The sequence below is a fragment of the Festucalex cinctus genome, chromosome 12 (genome assembly GCF_051991245.1).
Source record: "Festucalex cinctus isolate MCC-2025b chromosome 12, RoL_Fcin_1.0, whole genome shotgun sequence".
Classification (NCBI taxonomy): domain Eukaryota; kingdom Metazoa; phylum Chordata; class Actinopteri; order Syngnathiformes; family Syngnathidae; genus Festucalex; species Festucalex cinctus.
Genome location: NC_135422.1, coordinates 28786123 through 28795054, shown reverse-complemented (window position 1 = coordinate 28795054; position 8932 = coordinate 28786123).

Here is an 8932-nt window from a genome sequence, read left to right as displayed (position 1 = left end):
ATTCAAAAAGTATTCTATATGCCAATCCATTTTGATTTTATTTTGTTAATTGTGCATCGTTTTTGGCCTTTCCATGAAACTTTAAAAACACAAAGCATGGCAAAAACGCACTTGTTTGCAAAGGAAAAAAATTCTTCTTAATGAAGAATTCTCAGTTGTACGAAGCAGCTAGAGCTACGAAAATTTGTAGACATATGTAACAGCCCACGATGTACAAAAAAGTCTCTTGCTGCTTTGTGCTAAACCCAACAGGAAGTCCCGCAAGGGCCGGGCATCACTTTTTGAGCTAAAAAACTCCTCTTTAACGAAGCATTCCCGGTTGTACCTTTCACCTAGCGCAATGATAATTTGGAGGCATACATAAGAGCCCACGATGTACAAAAAAGTCTTTTAGAACCATATGCTAAGCCAAACAGGAAGTCCGGCATTTTGATTTACTTTGCTATTTGTAGCCATTTTTTGGGGGCCTTTTATAGGCCTCATATTTTCTACAAAACTTATCAGATTGTCTTCATTCTTTGGCATGTTTCATCTGAAGTATTGCCGGTTATACGTTTAATCTAGAGCTACGAAAATTGGTACACATATGTAACAGACTATGATCTACAAAAAAGCCTGTTGGTGCCATATGCTAAACCTAACAGGAAGTCCGCCAGAGGCAGGGCATCAAATTTTGCATTTCAAAATTTTTACTTAATGAAGCATTTCCGGCTGTACGTTTCACCTAGAGTGACCAAAATTTGAAGACATATGTAACAGCCCTCGAGGTACAAAAAACTCTTTTTGAACCATATGCTAAACCTAACAGGAAGTCTGCCATTTTGATTTACTTTGGAACATGTTGCCATTTTTTTGGCCATTTCATAGGGGTCTTATTTTAACGAACTCCTCCTACAGAGTTTATCCGATCATCTTCAAACTTGGTGTGATTCATCTTAAGATGTTGACGATGAAAAGTTATTGAAAGCTTTTTATTTCGTCGCACGCTGTTGTCGTGGCATGCACTGTTGGCAAAGGGAAAAAAAATCCTTCTTAATGCAGCGTTCCCAGTTGGACGAAGCAGCTCGAGCTACAAAAATTTGTAGACATATGTACACATTTGTCCACATATATATATTTACATATGCATGTAAAAAAATGATGTCAGGCTAAACTAAATGGTTGATTAGGCCCCACACATTTTCACCTTACCATACCCGGCCCTCTTTGCAAAAGGTTTGAACACTCCTGGCCTAAACCTAGGTGTATACTCAAACTATGCACGCACATAAAGCCTGGAACAAAATGTGTAATTTAGAGGGTTCTTGTTTTGTTTTTTGTATTCCTTATATTTCATGTCATTATACTTGACACACTATTTTTACTACTCACTGAATCAGTTATAAGAACATTTAATTGATACAATCCAATCACATCCTAGAGAATTGAAAACACATTCAATCATGAGGTTGTTAAGACACATTTACTTCTGTAGCACTTAACCACAAACAAGTTGCGACATCCCCTGATCTAACCCTCCAACCGGGCAAGGAAAAACTTTCAGGGGTCATATTTTAACGAACCCCTCCTACAAAATTTATCCGACTGTCTTCAAACTTGGTGTGTTTCATCTTAAGATGTTTAAGATGCAAAGTAATCTAAAGTTTTTTATTTTGTAACACGCTGTTGCCATAGCAATACATTGTTTGTCAAGTGCTGCTTTTTTTTTTATACACATGAAAACTCATGGAACTTTGCAAACACATCAGACTTGTCATGAACATGAATTTTCAGAGATTTATTGTGCAATTTGCAATAAATAGCGCCCTCTAGACCTTTTTATGAAGCATTTCCGATTGTATGATTATGCTAGACCTACAAAAAAGTATTATGTAGCCATTTGCCAAACCAAAGAGGAAGTCCGCTATTTTGATTTTATTTTGGGAATTATACATCATTTTTGGCCTTTTTCATTCAACTTTGCACAGACAAGGCATGGAAAAAACTAACATTTTAAATGGTCCTTGTTCCATGTAACAGTTGTCAAGTGCTGCTTTTTTTTTTTTTTTTATACACATGAAAACTCATGAAACTTTGCAAACACATCAGACTTGTCATGAACATGAATTTTCAGAGATTTATTGTGCAATTTGCAATAAATAGCGCCCTCTAGACATTTTTATGAAGCATTTCCGATTGTATGATTATGCTAGACCTACAAAAAAGTATTATGTAGCCATTTGCCAAACCAAAGAGGAAGTCCGCTATTTTGATTTTATTTTGGGAATTATACATAATTTTTGGCCTTCTTCATTAAACTTTGCACAGACAAGGCAAGGAAAAAATTAACATTTTAAATGGTCCTTGTTCCATGTAACAGTACCCCAACGTGCCAGTACCCTGACGTGCAAGTAACCCAACGATGTGCTCAATAGCGCCCTCTATGCATTTTTATGGAGCATTTCCAATTGTATGATTCAAGCGATACACAACTAAAGATGACTTGACCTAGATTTGTGAAAACTGGGAGGCATACCTATTAGCTTAAGACCTACAAAAAGTATTCTGTAGCTGTATGCTAAACCTAAAAGGAAGTCCGCCATTTTGAATTTATTTTGGGAATTGCGCACCATATTTTGCGTTTTGATTAAACTTTGCACACACAAGGCTTGTCAAAAACATTTTAGATGGTCCTTGTCCTATTTGACAGTACCCCAACGTGCCAGTACCCCGACGTGCAAGTACCCCAACGTGGCACGCCTTTGCTGTAGCGATGCATTGTTTGCAAAGATTTTTTTTTTTATATGATTCAGCTAGATGTGTGAATATTGGGAGGCATACCTATCAGCCGAATACCTCGACAAAGCATTCCATAGCAATGTGAACAAACACAAAAAGCATGGCAAAACATTTACAATTTAGACGGTTTCTTATGAAACAGTACTAGAGGTGTGCAAAATTTCCGATTCTTAGATTATTCACGATTCGGCCGTGGAACAATCGAGAACGATTCACAAAAGTCCAAATTCCGATTATATAAATATGCCAAGGGAACCGAAACTAAAAGTGGACCGGAGCGGAAAGTACGCGGAACTGAAACGCAGTAGCGCGCGCGGTCTTCGGGACGCTTAATGGGACGGACCGAGAGTACACATCCACAACTCACGCCTCGACATTCAAAACAACAACAAGCATGACTGAGCTGACCAACCCACCTCTTCGTCAGATCAGACCTGCTCCGAAAAGGCAAACAACTTCAGGCGGAAGTATCAGCTAGCTGGCTGCAGTGCGTCGGTTAGCGTTCTACAGGGCGCCGCGCAGTGATACGAACGAACGAACAGAAAAGTAGTGGCTGGCGGTAATGGCGTCTGACTTTATTCAGAAAAGAGTATTGTGGTGGAAATGTATCACGCTTTTGAAAACAAATAGTTTTTAGAAGAAAAAGGCTTTATTTCCGAGACCCCAGCCAGCTTGCTGGACTATTTTCCTCTCGTCCAACGTCGAACATGAACGCGTGTCACCGAACGCTGTCAGAAAGAAGTCAGTGCTGATCGCACACACGGGAGGTGAGGATCAAATTGAGATTCATGTTAAAAAAGCCGAACGATCCCTTTAATGTTTACACGTTCATGTTTACACAAGTTAAAAAGCAGAAAAGCACTTGAGGTTTTTTTTTTTGTACCTCTGAGAAACTTTAATGCTTACATGTTCATCTTTACACAACTTAAAAAGCAGGAAAGCACTTTTTTTTTTTTTAGGCATTTGTATTGAAGTAGTAGTTCACATTGTCTTTCATTTATATCTCAGTGCACTTTTGAGTGGATAAAAATAATATATTTTTGCTCAATGCTATGTTTTATTCTGTTGAAGACTGAATATACTTAAAAGCTGTTGTTACAGAATGAGGACTTGAGTATTTTATTTACTGTTTTGAACTGTTAACTTGATACTGAAATAGTAGTTTATTTAGGCCTGAGAGGACTTTTGTACTATTTTTGTAACTAATGTACGAAACATTAAAAGCACCAAAATACATTGTTTTTTTTCTGCTGCCTGGGGGGAAATCAATAATCGTTTTATAATCGAATCGTAGCCTCTGAATCGTAATCGCAATCGAATCGTGAGGTGCCCCAAGATTCCCACCTCTAAACAGTACCCTAACGTGCCAGTACCCCGATGTGCAAATACCCCAACGTGGCACGGGTTGCGAGGGCCCTTTATAGCTGCTCGCAGCTCTAGTTCTTTGTTATTATTCTTTTCCGCAAACAACCACATTTTTGAGGCACTAAACATGAACGAAAACTCACCAAACTTTACACGCAGATCGGGTCTGGCGAAAAATTTGATATTTTAAAGTCGCCATACATGATAACAGAAAAATGGCTCTGTAGCGCCACCTACATAGGTTTAACGGATCCCTGTCCCGCTACGATTGTCCTATGGCTACGAAAATTGTGTGGCACCTGTAGCACATCCAGATGAACAAAAACCTCTTTGATATGTGTACCCTAAAATAGACAGGAAGTGAGGTATGAGTATTTGAATGTCCAATTTTGGCCCATTTTTGCACATTTACAGGGGTCATACTTTTGCCCGCTTCTCCTACACGGTTAACCCGATTGACTTCAAACTTGGGCTGTACCATCTCAACACCTGGGACAACATCATGGTAAAAAATCTAAAGTTTTTGACATACTATATGACGGTGGCGGGGCATCAAATTTACAGTTTCAAAATTCTTACTTAACGAAGCATTGCCGGTGGTACGTTTAATCTAGAGCTACGAAAATTGGTACACATATGTAACAGACTATGATCTACAAAAAAGCCTGTTGGTGCCATATGCTAAACCTAACAGGAAGTCCGCCAGAGGCGAGGCATCAAATTTTGTGTTTCAAAATTCTAACTTAATGAAGCATTCCCGGCTGTACATTTCACCTAGAGTTACCAATATTTGAAGACATATGTAACAGCCCTCAAGGTACAAAAAACTCTTTTTGAACCATATGCTAAACCGAACAGGAAGTCCGCCATTTTGATTTACTTTGGAACGTGTTGCCATTTTTTGGGCCATTTCATAGGGGTCTTATTTTAACGAACTCCTCCTACAGAGTTTATCCGATCATCTCCAAACTTTGTGTGATTCATCTTAAGACGTTGAAGATGAAAAGTTATTGAAAGCTTTTTATTTCGTCGCACGCTGTTGCCGTAGCATGCACAGTTTGCAAAGGAAAAAATTCCTTCTTAATGAAGCATTCCCAGTTGTACGAAGCAGCCTAGAGCTACGAAAATTTGGAGACACATGTAACAGCCCACGATGTACAAAAAAGTCTCTTGGTGCCATGTGCTAAACCCAACAGGAAGTCCCGTAGGGGCCGGGCATCACATTTTGAGCTAAAAAAATCTTTAACGAAGCATTCCCGGTTGTACGTTTCACCTAGCGCTATGATAATTTAGAGGCATACATAAGAGCCCACGATGTACAAAAAAGTCTCTTGGAACCATCTGCTAAACCAAACAGGAAGTCCGCCCTTTTGATTTACGTTGGGATTTGTAGCCATTTTTTGTGGCCTTTTTTCGGGGTCATATTTTAACGGACTCCTCCTACAAAATTTATCCGACTGTCTTTAAACTTGGTGTGCTTCATCTTAAGATGTTTAAGATGCAAAGTTATCAAAGTTATTTATTTTGTCGCACGCCATTGTCATGGTGATGCATTGTTTGCCAAGTAAAATAATGGGGTTTTTTTTGGTCTAAACATGTGCAAAAACTCATGAAACTTTACACACACATCAGGCTTGTCATAAGCATGAATATTTTAGAGATTTCTTATTCAATTTGCAATACATGGTTCAATAGCGCCCTCTAGACATTTTTATGAAGCTTTTGCAAATGTTTTGTATTTTATGATTCACCTAGATTTGTAAAAATTGGGATACCTATCAGCCTAAGACTTACAAAAAGGTTTCTAAAGCCATATGCTGAATCAAACAGGAAGTCTGCCATTTGGATTTACTTTGGTATTTGTAGCCATTTTTTGGGGCCTTTTCTAGGGGTCATATTTTCAACAGAACTTATCAGATCGTCTTCATTCTTTGGCGTGTTTCATCTTAAGATATTTAAGATGAAAAGTTATTGAATTTTTTTATTTTGTCACACGCCTTTGCTCTAGCCATGCATTGTTTGTGAAGAAAAATGCTTCTTTGAGAGTCTAAATATGGGCGAAAACTCACAAAACTTTGCACACACACCAGACATGTCTGGAACATGAATATTTTATTTAGATATTTGTTGTGCAATTGTAATAAATGGCTCAATAGCGCCCTTTAGACATTTTTATGAAGTCTTTCCGTTTATATGATTCAGCTAGATGTGTGAATATTGGCAGGCATGCCGAATATATTCAAAAAGTATTCTATATAGCCATGTGCCAATCCATTTTGATTTTATTTTGTTAATTGTGCATCATTTTTGGCCTTTCCATGAAACTTTACAAACACAAAGCATGGCAAAAACGTTTACAATTTAGATGGTTTCCTATTTGACAGTACCCCAACATGCCAGTACCCCGACGTGCAAATACCCCAACGTGGCCCGGGTTGCGAGGGCCCTTTATAGCTGCTCGCAGCTCTAGTTAGGGCCCGAGCAGCGGCGGCGGCGGTGCCGCTGCGAGGCCCTATTGTTTTTGTAGGAATTCTTCTTATTATTATTCTTATTATTATTCTTCTCCGCAAACAATCGCATTTTTGAGACACTAAACGTGACCGAAAACTCACCAAACTTTACACGCACATCAGGCCTGGCGAAAAATTTGATATTTTAAAGTCGCCATACATGATAACAGAAAAATGGCTCCTTAGCGCCCCCTACATAGGTTAAACGGATCCCTGTCCCGCTACGATTGTCCGACGGCTATGAAAATTGTGTGGCACCTGTAGCACATCCCAATGAACAAAAACCTCTTTGAAGTGTGTACCCTAAAATAGACAGAAAGTGAGGTATGAGTATTTAAATGTCCAATTTTTGCCAATTTTTGCACATTTACAGGGGTCATACTTTTGCCCGCTTCTCCTACACGGTTAACCCGATTGACTTCAAACTTGGGATGTACCATCTCAACACCTGGGACAACATCATTGTGAAAAATGAAAAGTTTTTGATATACTATATGACGGCGGCGGCGCATCAAATTTAGAGTTTAAAAATTCTTACTTCACGAGGCATTGCCGGTTGTACGTTTAATCTAGAGCTACGAAAATTGGTACACATATGTAACAGGCTATGACCTACAAAAAACTCTTTTTGAACCATATGCTAAACCTAACAGGAAGTCCACCATTTTGATTTATTTTGGAACGTGTTGCCATTTTTTTGGCCATTTCATTGGAGTCTTATTTTAACGAACTCCTCCTACAGTGTTTATCCGATCATCTTCAAACTTGGTGTGATTCATCTTAAGATGTTGAAGATGAAAAGTCATTGAAAGCTTTGTATTTCGTCGCACGCTGTTGTCATGGCATGCACTGTTTGCAAAGGAAAAAAAATATCCTTAAAGAAGCATTCCCATTTGTACGAAGCAGCGAGAGCTACGAAAATTTGTAGACATATGTAACAGCCCAAGATGTACAAAAAAGTCTCTTGGTGCCCTGTGCTAAACCCAACAGGAAGTCCCCCAGGGGCCGGGCATCACATTTTGAGCTAAAAAACTCCTCTTTAACAAAGCATACCCGGCTGTACGTTTCACCTAGAGTTACCAAAATTTATAGAGGTATATAACAGCCCTCGAGGTACAAAAAACTCTTTTTGAACCATATGCTAAACCTAACAGGACGTCCGCCATTTTGATTTACTTTGGAATGTGTTGCCATTTTTTGGGCCATTTCGTAGGGGTCTTATTTTAACGAACTCCTCCTACAGAGTTTATCCGATCATCTTCAAACTTGGTGTGACTCATCTTAAGATGTTGAGGATGAAAAGTTATTGAAAGCTCTTTATTTCGTCGCACGCTGTTGTCGTGGCCTGCACTTTTTGCAAAGGAAAAAAAATCCTTCTTAATGAAGCATTCCCAGTTGTACGAAGTAGCTAGAGCTACAAAAATTTGTAGACATATGTAACAGCCCACAATGTACAAAAAAGTCTCCTGGTGCCATGTGCTAAACCCAACAGGAAGTCCCCCAGGGGCCGGGCATCACATTTTGAGCTAGAAAACTCCTCTTTAACGAAGCATTCCCGGTTGTACGTTTCACCTAGCGCGATGATAATTTGCAGGCATACATAAGAGCCCACGATGTACAAAAAAAGTCTCTTGGAACCATGTGCTAAACCAAACAGGAATTCCGCCATTTTGATTTACGATGGGTTTTGTTGCCATTTTTTGTGTCCTTTTTCAGGGGTCATATTTTAACGAACTCCTCGTACAAAGTTCATCCGACCGTCTTCAAACTTGGTGTGTTTCATCTTAAGATGTTTAAGATCCAAAGTTATCGAAAGTTTTTTATTTTGTCGCACGCTGCTGCTATAGCGATGCATTGTTTGCCAAGTAAAGTGCTGCTTTGTTTTTTTATCTATACATGTCTGAAAACTCATGAAACTTTGCAAACACATCAGACTTGTCATGAACATGAATTTTTAGAGATTTATTGTGCAATTTGCAATAAATAGCGCCCTCTAGACATTTTTATGAAGTATTTCCGATTGTATGATTCTGCTAGATTTGTGAAAATTAGGACGCTGTGGGTGAAGAGTTCATAGAGCACCACGCAAAAGCACCCCACGTCCGATGCCACGGAGAACCTGCTCTCCGTCAGCGACTCGGGGGCGTACCAAAAGATGGGGCTCTCTCCTGCCAGCCTAATACCTACAAAAAAGTATTATGTAGCCATTTGCCAAACCAAAGAGGAAGTCCGCTATTTTGATTTTATTTTGGGAATTATACATCATTTTTGGCCTCTTT